Genomic DNA, 15,426 nt, shown 5'->3' on the forward strand with positions numbered 1-15,426 from the left:
AGGAGAATGCTACAACACTGTTTTGCTTAGGGTTAAGTAGTGGGTGTGAGTAGTTGGGTGGACTTTTCCTTTGAGCCAAATTAAATTATAGCTTTAATTTCTCACATTGTTTATAATGTTGTGCTAGAATATTTTGTTTTTCTACTTTTCTTTTAAACTGTTAGCAGCCTTTATCGAGCCACTCTCACTGAGCCGACTTGCCTTTTCTGTAGTAATCAAATGCTGACACAGCTAATACTTCTCAGAGCTTTTTGGACCAGTAGTTATATGCAAAGGGAACAAAGGATGATTGCCTGGAGGTGAATAAAGGATGTTGATATTTCCATATCTACTGAACCACATGGAAATGCATTCAGCTATTGTCTCATGTACTTACTTATTCAAAGCATGTTCAATAAGTAACACATACGAGAGGCGGATACCGCTTCCTCCAAGTCTTTCAAAAACATGCAGAGTGGTAATGCTCTTCTTCTGCAGTCAAGTCTGATCTGGCGACAGAAACCTCTGCAGTCTGAGGAACTTTCATTGGGTCCGCTGGTGGGTGGTGTTTCAAAACTACCTTGAAACCACATCCAGTGCCGTGACTGGAGGGGTGCCAGGCCACATCTGGAGCTCATTGCAGCTGACGCCACACAGCACAAGGAGATGGGGTGTCGGGGGGGGGGGGGGTAGATGGGGTGGGACGGGGTTATTTTAGCTCGGAGAACTAAGCCGAGAGCTGTTTACACTCAGTGACAAGTAACTCCTTCCCCACAGCTGAGGATCTGAAACTCGGATCTCCCTTTCCGAGTGCCACATGTCAGTAATAGCAGAGGTTTGCTCAGCCTTTTTAACTGCTCGCTGAGTTTAGAAAATAGTCCTGTTTGAATACTGACTGGAACATACAGTCACAGCCACCCACGGCACCTTCTGATTGTTCCCATGCCAGGTTCCATGTAACATAATCCAAGTCGATGCCTTAAATTTGCTAGCAGTGAGCGAGGTAATGAAAACCCTCTGTGTCACGTGGTAAAACCGGAGGAATATTACAGGGCCTCAGTCTTTTTGATAATTTTTCATGTGCTGGTTTGAATTTGAGAGCTGCTTTGCCCCTTTATCTGGAAACAATCTGACACTGGCATGTGCTGGGTGAAAATGAGCAGCTCTGTCTGAAAAGAATAATAGTAAAAAAAAAAAAAAAAATTAAATTAACTGTGCTACTCTACTCAGTTCTGTCAGTACAAATGTCACAACAAGTGATTTCTAGAAGGACAAGGTGTGATTTCACTGCAAGACTCTCATAATATGAGGAGCTGGAGAGGACTCCACAAGATGAGGAATTTGGATTACAGCTCTGTTTAGTGAGATTTATTTGGAAAGCAATGAAACTTCCTGGCCCTGGAACCCACTTCCACTATAATGAGCCCAAGTTTAACCAGAACTGGATGTTATTTTCCCTTAGAAATAGAAGGTGGTCTGTGTGCCATGCTTATGTGCACAGCGTTTGAGCTGAGAGTGGATGATGAGAACAGCTAGTCCTCTGTGTGTATTTCTCTAGTTTGACTGTTTGACGATTAAGATGCAGAATTAGTAAAGCTGTGGCTATACAAATGGTTCAGTTAAAAATGGTGGCATTTTGTTGCTTGTTTTCACTGCTGACTATAAAAATAGCGGACTGAGGCACCGTGCCGTCACCCGCAGGTTTCACTGTCAGGCTGTCACCGTCTAGGCAGTGGCTGACTCTGCCTAACTCCTGGCTAAACAAAAATGGAGCAGGAGTGTGGATGGAGCTGAACATGTTAGTTAAACAAGCCCAACCGAGGTCGAAACTACCAAGCTAGATTAAGGCTAACAAGCTGTCTGTGCTCACACATTAGGAGAAGTGAATTTCGCCCCACATTTCTTGCGTGAATTCGACCGATTCAGCCCAAACAGGGAATATTTTACTTGTATTAGCGGGAAGATATTGAGCAGCAACTGGCACTGAATGTGCTGGTATGTATTGTTTGTGTTCAGTCTCTCACTGAAGTCAGCACTCACCACACACAGTTTCTGTCTGTTATCCCAAAGAGTATTATCTTTTAGAGTAAAGCACGTTTCCCTCCATTCAGCAATCAAATTATTAAACATATGTATGAAGATAAATCCACTTCTTTAATCCCAAAAGAAAAACAAAACAAACTGTGCTTTCTTCAAGTCCGGGTGTTCATTCCTCCAGAAGCTCCGGGTTCTGCCTACTGCTGTCTACTTTCGCCTTGGCTTCAGGTTGGGGTAATGGCACAAGGCATTTGATCAACCCACAAGCCAACACGGCAATTTAGGCAGAAGCCTCTCAAACAGAAAGAATTGCACTGAGTTACACAACTGGCCTGTCAGGGGCAGGAATATGCTTGTACTGTGGCTAGTCTACCACAAATAGCATTATGAGTAAAAGAAGAAACCTGGAGAGCACGTCTACAATGGCGGTCAGCATGAACTGCAATGTGGCATTACATTGTTGCTGTAAAGCAGGTGGCAGATGTCAACAAGCCTTCTCAAGAGGGAGCGCATAACATAAACTTAAAGGGAGGTTTTTTTAATGAGAATTGGAAAAGAGTTTAGTTTTTGATAAAAGCAGCAGGACAAATAAGGACCTGCCTTGGAGGGAAGTTGGCGAGAAAGTCAGATTACCTGGTAAATTTTGAAAACGTGTCTCAACACAGCACAGCCCTGATCGATCCGAACACCCTTCAGGGAACAAGCATTTTAAAAGTTGTGTGCTTATTGTCTGGCTGACATACCTGACGAAGCATGAATTCAGGGCTTTTACTTTTTCCTTTTGATCCATTTATTGTATAGTCAGATCACAGAGAAAATCTCTTTGTTTTGGGTTCATACCAAAAGTCACGTTAATTCAATCTACATCTACTTGCTGGTCACAGTTACTATTCATTGAGTTTTAAACACCAATAAAGAAACTGCTCCTTGTCGGGTACAGATGGACAGGCGCTACACAGCTGAGAGCTGGGCACCAGTCATCCACATGGCAGTATTCACCCGGCTAGGTGCCGCACGTTAATTACCCCGCAATCAAACTCGCCACAAGTAACGCATCGCAAATGTTTTCCTCACGTTTGGTCTAAACGCAGCATAACAGCTTTATTGTGGGAACAACATTTTTATTTTTTATTTTGAGGCTGTCAAGGATCATAAAGTGCCAAAGTGTAGCTTTGGATAATAATAAGTAAGAAATTTAAATCAACATTTTTCATGTGTCTGTATTGATGTTGATGTTGATTTTCAACATTTGTTTCTGAACAAATGACAAATGTGACACAAAATGTAAGATTGCAAAATGGTGGCAATTTGAGTGGCCAACGAAAATTGAATTTCAAACATTGGTCGGCTTTATTTTACAGCCCTGGAGGTGGCTCTGCTTTTCACAGATAAAAGGGTCATCTGCCCCTTATCTGTTCTATGTCCACCCGTACAAAACGAATGTCACCCTCTGGCCTCTTGGCCGCCCTCCGACAGCCTGAATGGTCTGAGTTATTGCAAAGTAATCAAGTAAATGGCTGGTAGTTGGGCACACATGAAGAAGTGGAGTGCCGGACTCCTGCATGACGGACCGCCTTATGTTGTCTCATCTGCATGAGGGAGTGGGAGTGTGTAATCAAATCTACCAGAGCTGCTCCTTGTTTCATAATCCAATTTAGATCCACTCCTACTACAAAGAAGCATGTTGTCTGTCGGTTGAGGTGATGTTGGTAAGCTCGTGCTCTCTGGGTCAGCGGGTGATAAGAGCTACCATGATTCCAGAGGCCGCAGCTCAGCAGTCCCCAGCAAGCCAGCGGGAAATGTCGGGCTGATCAGGTGATCAAGGACAATGTGATGCATTCTTTTTATTTTTGTATATATTGATAACATCAATTTTTACATGATGCACCTGTTATGTTGTATAAGGAGGCTATGTCAGTAGAATTTGGGTTCCTGCTGCCACACTTGGACTAAAATGCAACTAACAGATCTGGACAGTGCCAAAACCTCCCTACCAGCGACCATAATCATGCAAAGGTTTTCCCCAGAAATGGTGCTCAGGGTTGCAGCTGCCATTAAGCCACAATATCACAAAACCCCACAAAAGGTCATTTTTTTCTGTGTCTTTGATATCTTGATCTTAATATTTGTCATATAACTGAAATAAACAAATATATTTAATGCAAATTGGCAAATTTCTAGTTAAATAAACTTAATGACCTCAGTATTTCTATAATCCTGGCTGCGGCCCTGAATGTGCTCAGTAAACTTGCTGGGGTTTTGTGATATTGTGGCTGTACTTGAGAGGGAAAGTGTGTTTTCCCAGATGTATTTTTCTTCACACTCTGAGGTTGATGCCTCAGAGATAAACAACCCATAACAGTCAGAGGAAAATTAATTGAGCTCATGGGATCACATATCCAGGTTCCATCACACCAGACTACGGTTAGAAATCACACTATTATGTATCATCTGCCAAACCTGCAGAGGAACTCTGTAAATCTACTGTATATACTGATTGATCAGTGTAATTGAGCTCCAGAATTTTGCTTATCTGCACATGTTGACTTGTCGTCCGCAGTGTGGTCTGTTATCAGCTCTGTAGTTTATGGCAAAGAGAAGATAATAATTTGTGTTGTGGAAACAATAAAGGACATTGTCAATAAGGTTGGTTTAACATGAACATGTGAGTAGTCTCTGAGATCACATGAACTGAAATAGTTACCAGACTTCACAACCTTAATATTTCTATCCACGTGATTTTGTTTTCCCAGCTCCACTGTCTTGATCAACTCTCACCACTCTCATAGCACCATTTCCAATGAAAAAGCTCTGAAACCCACTGCAAGCTAACTGCTCAGCACCCAGCGGACGACAGACACAGCTAGAGACGAGACATCCTGTGTTGGGTTGCATATTCAACCAACTCAACAATCCTTATATCATTCTTTTCTTTCCTTTATTTCATTGTTTTGTTTCTTCTGTCACCATTGAGTCAAATCAGAATGATGGCACTGAATAGGAACTGCTGAGACATCCAGTATAAGTGCTAAGGATTATCATGTAAAGTACACGGGTGTTACACACTAGGACACATATGCAAATACAAACTAAGGCTACTTCATCCTATTTCATACTTCCACTCAAATACATTTCAGGATTTTTTTTTTTTCGGCCTTCATTTATCTGCCCGCTAAATTCATAAAACAATACATTGTTGTAGATTAAACTATCCAGGAGTAAAGAAATTAAAAATGGGCTTTACCTCATCCATTTAAAAATTTGAAAATCAAGTTCACCTTCAAAACATTCCTGTAGAAATGTCGAAGAAAAGGCAGACTTTACATGAAGACTCCTGCCAGACCTCATTTCATATAAGTCAGATTCTCCTGAGCACTCAGATATCATTTGAAAAGTAGTGGGAGCACATAAGAAGGGTGGAGCTAAATTGCAGCATTTGGTGATTATTCACACAGCTGACGCCACATCAATTCTTCAGTGCCGAACAGCAAAATATTCACAACTGCAGTGACGCTTCTCCTGTTCAGTGTGACTGACCAGGGAACGCAATACTGTGCTGCACACGTATTTCAACAAGATGTTTATATTGATGAGCTCAGACTCATAAAGGCACGCCGTCCCCCTGTCAGCAGGTGCACACACTGGCCCATTCATATGCGCATTCCTGTCTCTCCACTCGCAGCCCAGCAGGTTTCCTCGCGACCACTCAAGACAGGGGCTGACACACACAAAGAGTCTTCAATCTACCTCAGACAACAGCCAGCATAAAGGCCCAGAAAGCCACAACAGCGTTATGTCAAATAGTGGGCTGGGGGGTGGTGAGATGAGGTAGGGGGGCCCTGTGTAGAACAAGGTGACTGCTGACGGATTGATAAGGGCTGGGCTTTAGCGGAAGGCCTGTCTGAGGTTTTTTTGTGCATAAAGGAGGATATTTGTACTTGCTCAGTAACAATGGAATGCAAACACGAAAAGCAAGGACAATAAAACACGACTTTGGGGTGATGAAGAAGCTGCTAGGGAAATCATCATGCAAAGCATCCCTGTGGGAGATTTTGTTCCCTCTGAGGACTGCATCACCCCCCTTTGTCCTCATGCTCATGTGCGGCTAAGCCTGCCTTTGCATAAGGCATTTTTGGCTTTAACAGTGTCCGGCACATTTCCTTACACTGAAAGGAAGTGAGGAGTGATCAGAAATGCCCCACCTCAACTTAAAACACACTGTGCTCAGGCTGCGCTTTTGTCAGCCACATCTGAGCCGGTTCAACTGACATTAAAGGAATACTCAAATCACTCAAAAATTAAAATTCGATCATTGTCTACTCATTTTTCTGGAGCCTCACAGCAACACCGGTGCACTTGCCAGGATATGATGTTTTTAGGTTCTCCAAAAAACGGGTGTGTCCAAGGTTGACATTAGTGGCAAATATGGCATATCACATATACATCATATGCTTTTCTGCTGTTATATCAGGCGATAGAGGGAATGGAGGTGGCATTATTACAAAGCAAGAATGCTGCAACAAAAGCGGGTGTTTTTGAGATAATCCTAGGGTGACCAACACCAACTATATTTCATGGGAAGTCAGATCATCTCCATCCATGATCGTGGCAGGTATTTTAAGTCAGACCATGATGCTTTTCTAACACTAACCAAGTGTTTTTGTGCCTAAACCTAACCAGAGCATTAGCAGGGTGCTGTGATGAGAAGGGAATACAAAACTCCCCCTACACACCCTAATCATCCAGTGTTAACTTATCTGGGGTTTAGTGGAAGCATACTTTTTTTTGTTTTTTCCCTGAATTTTTTGAGGCCTACATAGTCCTGATCCTGCCGCAAATTGTGGTGTTTGATCAAATCCTTTGTACATTTTTAGCATTTCCTTACAGGTGTAAAGTATCCACGCTGGTTAATTATTAATAAACATCATAAACTTTATTCCATCATTTTATAACCTTTGTGGCAGGCTCATCTAAACGTCTCTTTCGCTACCATGGCACGTACATATCACAGGGACGAGTTAATAATTAATGATCGAAGCGTTTTCAAATTAGCCCCACATTATACAAGTTCTGCTTTCATCATCTTTTGTGTGCCAGTGCACCCGTTCAGACAAATGTCTCCTCAGTGCTTCTTAAATCAATCAAAGATCATCTTTTATTTCTTTTGTCTCATCTGTTTTGCACAAATTTTCCAGCCGGAGCTTTGACTGTTCAGACCAGGGTGGAGATTTACAGAGTTTCAGAAATATTACTCACCTCCAATCATCAGACGGAAACAATCAGCAGCCAAATGAATAAACAGTCCCCATGTGTTTTTAATTCTGCCAAAGCCCTGCTTGTGTTCAGTGTAGAACAATAATAACAGCTTGATGCACATCTCAAGGTAACGTTTCTATCAGTGACAGAAAGAAAAAGAAAGGTCTATAAAATGTCTGGTTCCAAACCGCTGTTGCATCAAAGATCTTTAGCTGTGTTTTGACGCTCTGAAATTGTAAGATGTGGCTGATGGCATGTTTAACTCTCACTGTTAGTTAACCTAATAAAAATGCTTTCTTCTCTCTGGTATGTATGCGGTTGTCAGATTCACACTCCATCTGCTGTGAAGTTAACAGCTCTCTTTGAAGTCATGTGCAAGTTAATTTGACCCAAAAATACATATTAGCAAGAAAAGAAAAAAAGAAAGAAAAGAAATGCTGTTTGTTAAATGTGTCTGATCAAAATGTACCTGACTGATAGTGTGAGGTTAAGGTAGTATCACCTTTAGCAAAAAAACAGCTGGCGTTTTTGGAAGTACATGGTTTTGCTTTATAGAGTGCTGCACGAATGAGTTCTAAAACCTGAACATAGCATTGGTAAAACATTTTGTTAGCAGACACGAAACACTTACACTAATAAATACAGTGCATCACTTGTGGGTTTTGTAACTTAAAACAGTGTTTGCTAACAGGTTGACAAATGAGGCTACAGAAGTTGACAGGGATGTTAAATCTGTAATTTGGATTTTTACCTCAGCTGATTGCATTTAAGCTTCAAAACCATAAAAAGTGTTGATTTGTGAAGATTATTTTACTGACTAAAACACATCAGTATCATGCACTTGTGTTTACCACAGATATTTTGTCTGCAATAATCCTAAATCCAGTTAAAAAATGTTATACTCTTTTTGTCAAGGGAACCAGGCCGATGTTAACTTCCAGGTTAGCCTTCAATTAACGTCATCCTTGACGCTGTCTATTGCTAACAATTCAATGAGAAGGTGTGGACCATTCTCAGGAAACAAGGTCTATTTCAGGCCACTCTGGTTCTGTCCAAAGGCAACAAAATCCACCACAAAATCTAAAGATAAAATCTGATGGGTTTTTTTTTTCAATTGATTAAAAAAATAAAGTATAAAAAGACATGTTGGATTGTAATATCAGCTGTGTGCTAACTATGATGCTACTCTAGAGAAAAGAGACCCCACCATGATAGCCACACCCTAAAAAATAACCCAGTTTATCATATATTTTACTCTAAATGGGACCATAATTTATTAAATGAACATAATTCTGTACTGAAGAAGAACAAGAACAAGAAGAAGAAAACACGGCAAACTCAACAAAATGTTAGATTTCAGAAAGGTCCCCATTCCGTGGGATGTTTTAAAGGGACAGTTGGGGTTTTTTGAAGTGGTGTTGAATGCAGTACTTGTCAAATGTGAATGTTGCTGTGGTTTGTGAAAGGTTATATTTTCAGCCACTTCAGGGCCACGATGATATCCTGACATGACTCAGTATTTCTATTGTTAGGTTGTTATTTAAACAGTAAAAATGTTCTGTTTTGGCAAAACTTGTGTTTATGTCCCTCTCTAGAGCTGATCTTCACAAAAACAGAATTTGGATCTCTAATACAGTAAGGCAAATAATAATAGTCACCTCATTCTGTAAATTTGTCCCGCACATCACACAAGGTTAACACTGCATGGAAGATGAAAGGCTAACACATGCTGAGGCACAAATCTGTTTCTTTTTCATTTCATTCTTTAATCTACTACCAAGCTGGCCTTCATGTGTCTTCACAGCTTCAGTCGTCAATCATCTGTCAATGATGTCAAAATCAAAGACCATATGAGCTATTTGCATATGAACTATTTGTTTGATCAGCCAGTGCAAACTTGTGTATGTGCTGAGCTGGCAGATACATTCGAATTTCTGATGTGCTTTGAAATGCTGCCAAAGCATGTGAACTGTACGCCGGCACAATAAAGCTATTTTACAGTTGCTTTCAACGGGAAGTTGATGAAAGTGCTCGCTTTCTGTCCGGGAATTTGCATTTATGCAAGTTTGAATCTTTCAAAGAAAACAAATCTCCCTCCTAGGAGACACACCCATATCTTGCCTACTCATTCTGTCAAAACATACCGGTATCATTTTACACATCTGTCTACACTGACTGTCTTTATCAGCCCGTGTTCTTTTTAATGTGAACACAACTGTGGACAGTTGAAGCTTAAATACTGCCTAGGCTTCACTCGTGTATGTTCACTTGAAGATGGAAAAACAACCACAGGACTCCAAGGTCAAAAAGGATAAACAAAATTTACTGTAGGGAGCTGAGGTTTCTTGATAGAAGAAATCAGGCAGAGAGATGAACTCTTCGGGAAATTCCCATTTATCCCACTCTTCAATAGCTCAAGGTTGGATCCAACACAGTTTGTTCCGTTGTCTGAGCGTAGGACTTTCACCTGGCCTCTTCTAGCCATGAAATGATGAAGAACATTTATAAAGGAGTCTGTATCCGGTGAGAATGCAACCTATTACTGCACTACACGGACTGCCAAGATATTAAAATTAACAACATATCTTTCACTCTACTTCTTCCTTGTTTTACCTTGAACAGATTTAAGTATTTCATTGTACTTCAGGACTCCCTAACAAGGCAAGTCAGCCATCTGTTGCTGTGCTGCCAACAGACATGGCACTTGATAGGATTCTCCTAATAGCCGAGTTTGCGCCAGGTCTTCTAAACTTGGATAGCACATGATTGCTAACGCTGTGACTAAATTTCATATGGATATCTTTGAGTGACAGTTTTGTGACATGAAGATCCTTGTCTGGCCAGTCAAGCCAGTCTTCTATGGGCTTGGTGCGCAATTCTGGCCCCTGCAACAAAGTGTGACTTTGGATGAAGCTTAAGTGTTTTCTTAAGCTTCATTACTTAAGTAACATTACTTTAAGATTATTTTTAGGATTAATTTATCAATTTTAGTGTGTCCTCAGTTTATAGGTCTCTAACGTGAAGTGTGCTAAACAACACAAATACATATCAAGAACCTTCTTTTTACAAATTAAAATAAACATTTTTGAGTAACACTGCATCAGTTCCATTTATTAATATATAGACCCCATTGTTTAGCTTGTATTATCATGTTCTATCAGTTCAACTTGCTTGGGTGGGTCAACTTAAGATGTCTGAGATTGTTGCATCTTTGTGGATCACCTGAAAGGAATAGGAATCTTAGTTTGACAAAATACTGTAGGTACCCCCAAACAACATCTTGCATAGGGCCCCAAAAAAGACAGAAACAGCCTTGCAATGAGGTATTATCAAGTTTTTATTGACATGGCTCCGAGAACTTTAAGATGGTCAACTAACTGTCCCGTAACCCTCTTCTCTACCATCAGCAAAGTGGTGCAGTTTGTTCCGTATGGCCCCATCAAAGCCTGCTGGCTTCAAGCACCTTTGGACACTGATGTTCTGCAGCTGGTGAAGTGGAGAATTCCACCAAGGCTGCTCACAAGTGAGCTAATCAGGTATGAGGACATCCCAGCCTAGCTTCATACGGCAAAGCTCTTGCAGGATTTTCTCCGCTGGGAGCTCGACTAGTACAAAATAAATAGAACTCATGAGGCTTCCAGTTGGTAACATGTAGGAATGAGACGTGCTCACTAGAGTCTCATGATAACTTGGTTTCAATTACTTTAAAAACTTTTTGTATGAAAAAATGTATAAACATCAGATTGATGGTCTCAAAAGTTTTCTTTTCCATCTACTACCAAATGTTTGCTGCTGTAACATGCCACATTAGAAGGACAAAGATTCGGAGTCGGGGATGCTGAGTGCTACACCATTTAGCAGAGAAGCTAACATGGCCTCTGCTGCTAGTGCCCATGACCTCTCCATGATGTCGGCAACTTAAATGGAAATACCTCAAAAGGGACATGGCAGCACTGATTAAAACATAACATGCACCTATCCAGACATCTGTAGCAAATGTTCACAAAATGGTGGACACACTGTGAAAGACAGTTGCCTCCGTGGAGAGCACAGAAAAAACTTTGAAGCTATATTAAAAGCTGAGAAAGTTATCCCTGATTACCAGCCCTGATGCTGGTAATCTGCATCAATGATCTGGACCTTAACGCCACACTTTCCAAGAAGTGTGAAGCCTTCAAATACATCTACCCTGCATGTCTAACTGTGACATACTGAGGGCAAACACTGATGTGACACCAGCTGATGTGCAGACCTTCTACTCACAGCGAGTCGAGAGAAATGCAAACATCCTGACTTCTTCCAAACAAGAGGAATAACGCAACATCCATCCATCAACACCAGGTAAAGTAAGCTATATAATGGCTAACTTTGACACCAACTGGAAACCAGACTGCCGCACTACACATAAGGAATGTTTTAGTGGACTGATATTGAAGCCATGTTTCAGTGGCTCATTTTTTTCAGTGACCTTAATACTCACCTTTTGATCCTAGGGAGAGATTTTAATTGATTTGATTTGATTTTAAAGTTATGAATTCAAACTTGGACAGATCCAATCCTAAAGTGCATACTCTCTCTAAGATGGCCTGTAAGTTCTGATGATACAGCATGTGTGGATCCTTGGCGCTATTTGAATCCTCATAGTAAAACATTTTTCTTCTATTTCCAACGTACACCAGGTATATTCATTTTTTTGTTGATAAAAAAAACTCTTTTGCTCTTTAGAAAATGTTGATTCTGCGATTATAGAATCAGACCATGCCCCCATACTAATGGATCTCCATTTCCACCACAACTACAATAAACGCCCTCAGTGGCGATTTAACACTACATTGCTATCAGATCAAACATTCTGCACTTGATTTCTAAAGCTAATTTACAATTTCTAAAGCCATCACACTTTTTTGGAAATTAATAAAACAGTTTCTGTGTCCCCATCATTATTATGGGAAAAACTTAAAGCCTATCTTAGGGGAGTAATTATAGCTTACTCTTCTCATCTCAACAGGGAAATAAACAGACAGAAACAACAGTTAATTGATGCCATATCTGAGGTGGATTGTGAATATTGTTAGTAGTATAATTTGACTTGATTTAAAAAGTCTATTTCGATTTGTACCGCTCAGAATCACTTAAAGACACATCACTGTTTCCACATTTCTTTAAAACCTTAGAGGTTCTCACCCTATCTTCTGACCAAAGCGAGGATTTAGATCTGCCATCTCTGCCATGCAAAATGGAAAATCCCCAGGGCCAAATGGCTTCCCAATTAACATTTTGATAAAAAAAAATTATCTGATCAATTAGCCCCCTGCGATTAGATATGTTTAACCATATATTGTCACAGGGGTAAATTGCCTCATCTATTGATTCCCCAGTAATTGTGATTTCACTGGATGCTTCTTTGTTCCTCCCCTCAAGCCTCAGTAATTACAAATCAACTGTGCTCCCAAAGTTTTCCTCTATTGAGAGGTACCACACAGGGTTGCCCATTGAGCCCTCTATTATTCTCTCAAGCAATAGAACCATGATTCCTTTCCCTCAGTAATTGGTATTAGCAGATGGGGATTGGAAATTAACTTATTCTTATATACAGACGACATGACTTTACATATCAGATTCGTTGCAATGTATCAAATAAATAATTTCAGTGTTACATACCTTTGATCAAAACTCAGGCTCCAGACTTAACTTGTCGAAAAGCAAATGTTTACCAGAAAATAAATTAGCTATGCAAATGCCAGACCAAGCTCTGCCATTTCATATCTCAGTATCAGGATTAAAATAATTGGGTATTAACATAACTCCCTTCTTTAAAAACTTATTTGATGGAAAATGTGACGCTATTTGCCCCACTCATTTCTAAACTTAAATCAGATTTACAAAGATGCAACATTTTGCATCTGACCTTAGCAGGCAGAGTGAACTATGTTAAAATGAACACAAATGCTGGGGCGCCATTTCGCTGTACAAGGGACGCCCACTCTACCAACTGAATTTGTAAAGCTTTCCTCCAATGACCAAGAGCAGGGTCTGGGTTGGTTCTGCCAAATTTTAGAGGCTATTACTTGCCAGCAAATGTTCAGAAAATGTCATACTGGATACAATCACCAGTACAGACTGGTGTGAGCTGGAAGGCACGTCATGCATATCATCCTCCCTCCATGCCCTGGCTTCATTTATTTTTCCTATTAATTTTTCACAGTTTACACCCAACCCAGTTGTCACCTCCACTCTCAAAATATGGTCTCAATTTAGGAGACATAATAATTTGAAGGAAACTCTTTTGATTCAGAGCCCGTTGTGTAACAATCACAACTTCTTACCAACGAAACTAGATCAAATCTTTGCAATGTGGGATGGAAAAGGGATCAGAAGGTTCAGAGATCTTTACGTGGATGGATTTTTTTCTAGTTTCAATGATTTGCCTCTCAGCGAAAGGACCTATTTTTCAAGCCCGCCAGTCTGCTAAGAGCTATAGCCCACAGTTTCCTTACCTCCCCTGAAAGTCACTTGCAGACTTTTTTTTGGTGATCACTTACACAGTGATCATGTCAATGGATGATACCAAATTGGACAGGATCAAAATTAGTTGGAAAAAGGAAGAATTAAGAAAAATCATAAGTGCTGATAAGTCACTGCCTGTACTCTTTGCTTCTCAATAAGAAAAAATTAAAAAAAAAAAAAAAAAACAGAACTCATGATGGATAGGGCGTTCCTCCTGGTGGAAGCCTTGTCTGACATGATGATATTGAACCTGAAGCTGTTGGCTCACAACATCTGAAACGACAGCAAGGTCTTATCTTCTGAGTTGACTTATTAAAGACAGTCGTCCACGAAGAAATTGTGCAGCACTGTGCTGACTGCTTGGACTTTAGACTGATCTCTGTTGTCCTCTGCACATTTCTGGAGGGCAGGCTGGTGTAGTTTAGAGATGAGGTTGCACCAAATAAGTGAACCACCATCTTACACTTGACCATCTCCTGACTGATGTCCACCAGAGGAACCACAGAAGGTTGGAGTCTTAATCTGGCACCTTAACTTGGTGGATAGTTGCTTCCACTTCAGCCATTACTGCCACTTCCTCTTGCCTGAATCTGGTGATGACACCAAAGTGCGTGTTAGTGAGATTTGGTCGCTATAACAGCTGATCATTCGGAGTAGTGCCCTGGTAGGATGCTAGGCAGTCAAAAACCACTCTGAGCTATGTCCTTCTTGGGGTTATAAACACCATGGTGTAGCAGGTATCTACTTACCATTATCATGGCTTGGATCTTTGAAGGGGGACCTTCCTGATTTAACCCAATTATGTTATCCACGGATGTATGAAAGGCTGGATTTTTCATAAACTCAAGTTCAGAGTGCACTGCCCGGCTACCTCACAGTTTCTGGACCTTGTTCCTTAGTGGCAATGCTGTACTGTCCATCCACCAGCCCACTTGTTGTACTGCGGCAGGTGTCTTCCTGGAGAGGTCCACTGATGGTCCACCAAGCCGTTTTTTTTTTACAGTATATGGTCCTTCGTTTATACTGGCAATGACCTGCCATTGTTCAAAAGCCTTTGGCGCATTAGTCTGAATTAGAAATCCAGTATCTGCATCTATGGTTGCTGAAGGTGGGACCAATTTTCGACATCCTCTGCAGGAATAATGCCTGCAGTTGGTCTCCTGGCTGCATGGAAGTGGGAGCCCCAGGAAATCGCTGCAGCCCAAGCTGCTCACTTCCAAGACAGACACAATGTGACTACTAAAGCAAAGACCTTTTGCTTGTAAGAAGTCAGTCTTCTCCTTATGAAAATACTTTTTCATCTTTCTACACTGTTCCACAGTTTGCTCTCCACCCTGACAAAAAAAAAATGGTTTTGAAAAGACACAGACTTGGTTGCCAGTGACTTTACTTTCTGGCTAAGGTTTTGGAGTCATGTCTTCTTTACTGGCAATAGATGCAGCTGTGGAGAAGACCCATCTGCTACCACTTCTCCTGTGCAACCTCTCATCCACTTCACCCTAAATAAATTATGAACGAAGTGAAGTATTGAGAATGTTGATAAATGAATTAATTAACTTTCTCAACATTTCATAATGTATCAAAATGCATGATGATACCCTCTGAATGATTTCTGGTCAACGTGGACCTGCGCACATTCCCACTGTT

Source organism: Acanthopagrus latus, chromosome 5 (genome assembly GCF_904848185.1).
Source record: "Acanthopagrus latus isolate v.2019 chromosome 5, fAcaLat1.1, whole genome shotgun sequence".
Taxonomy (NCBI): domain Eukaryota; kingdom Metazoa; phylum Chordata; class Actinopteri; order Spariformes; family Sparidae; genus Acanthopagrus; species Acanthopagrus latus.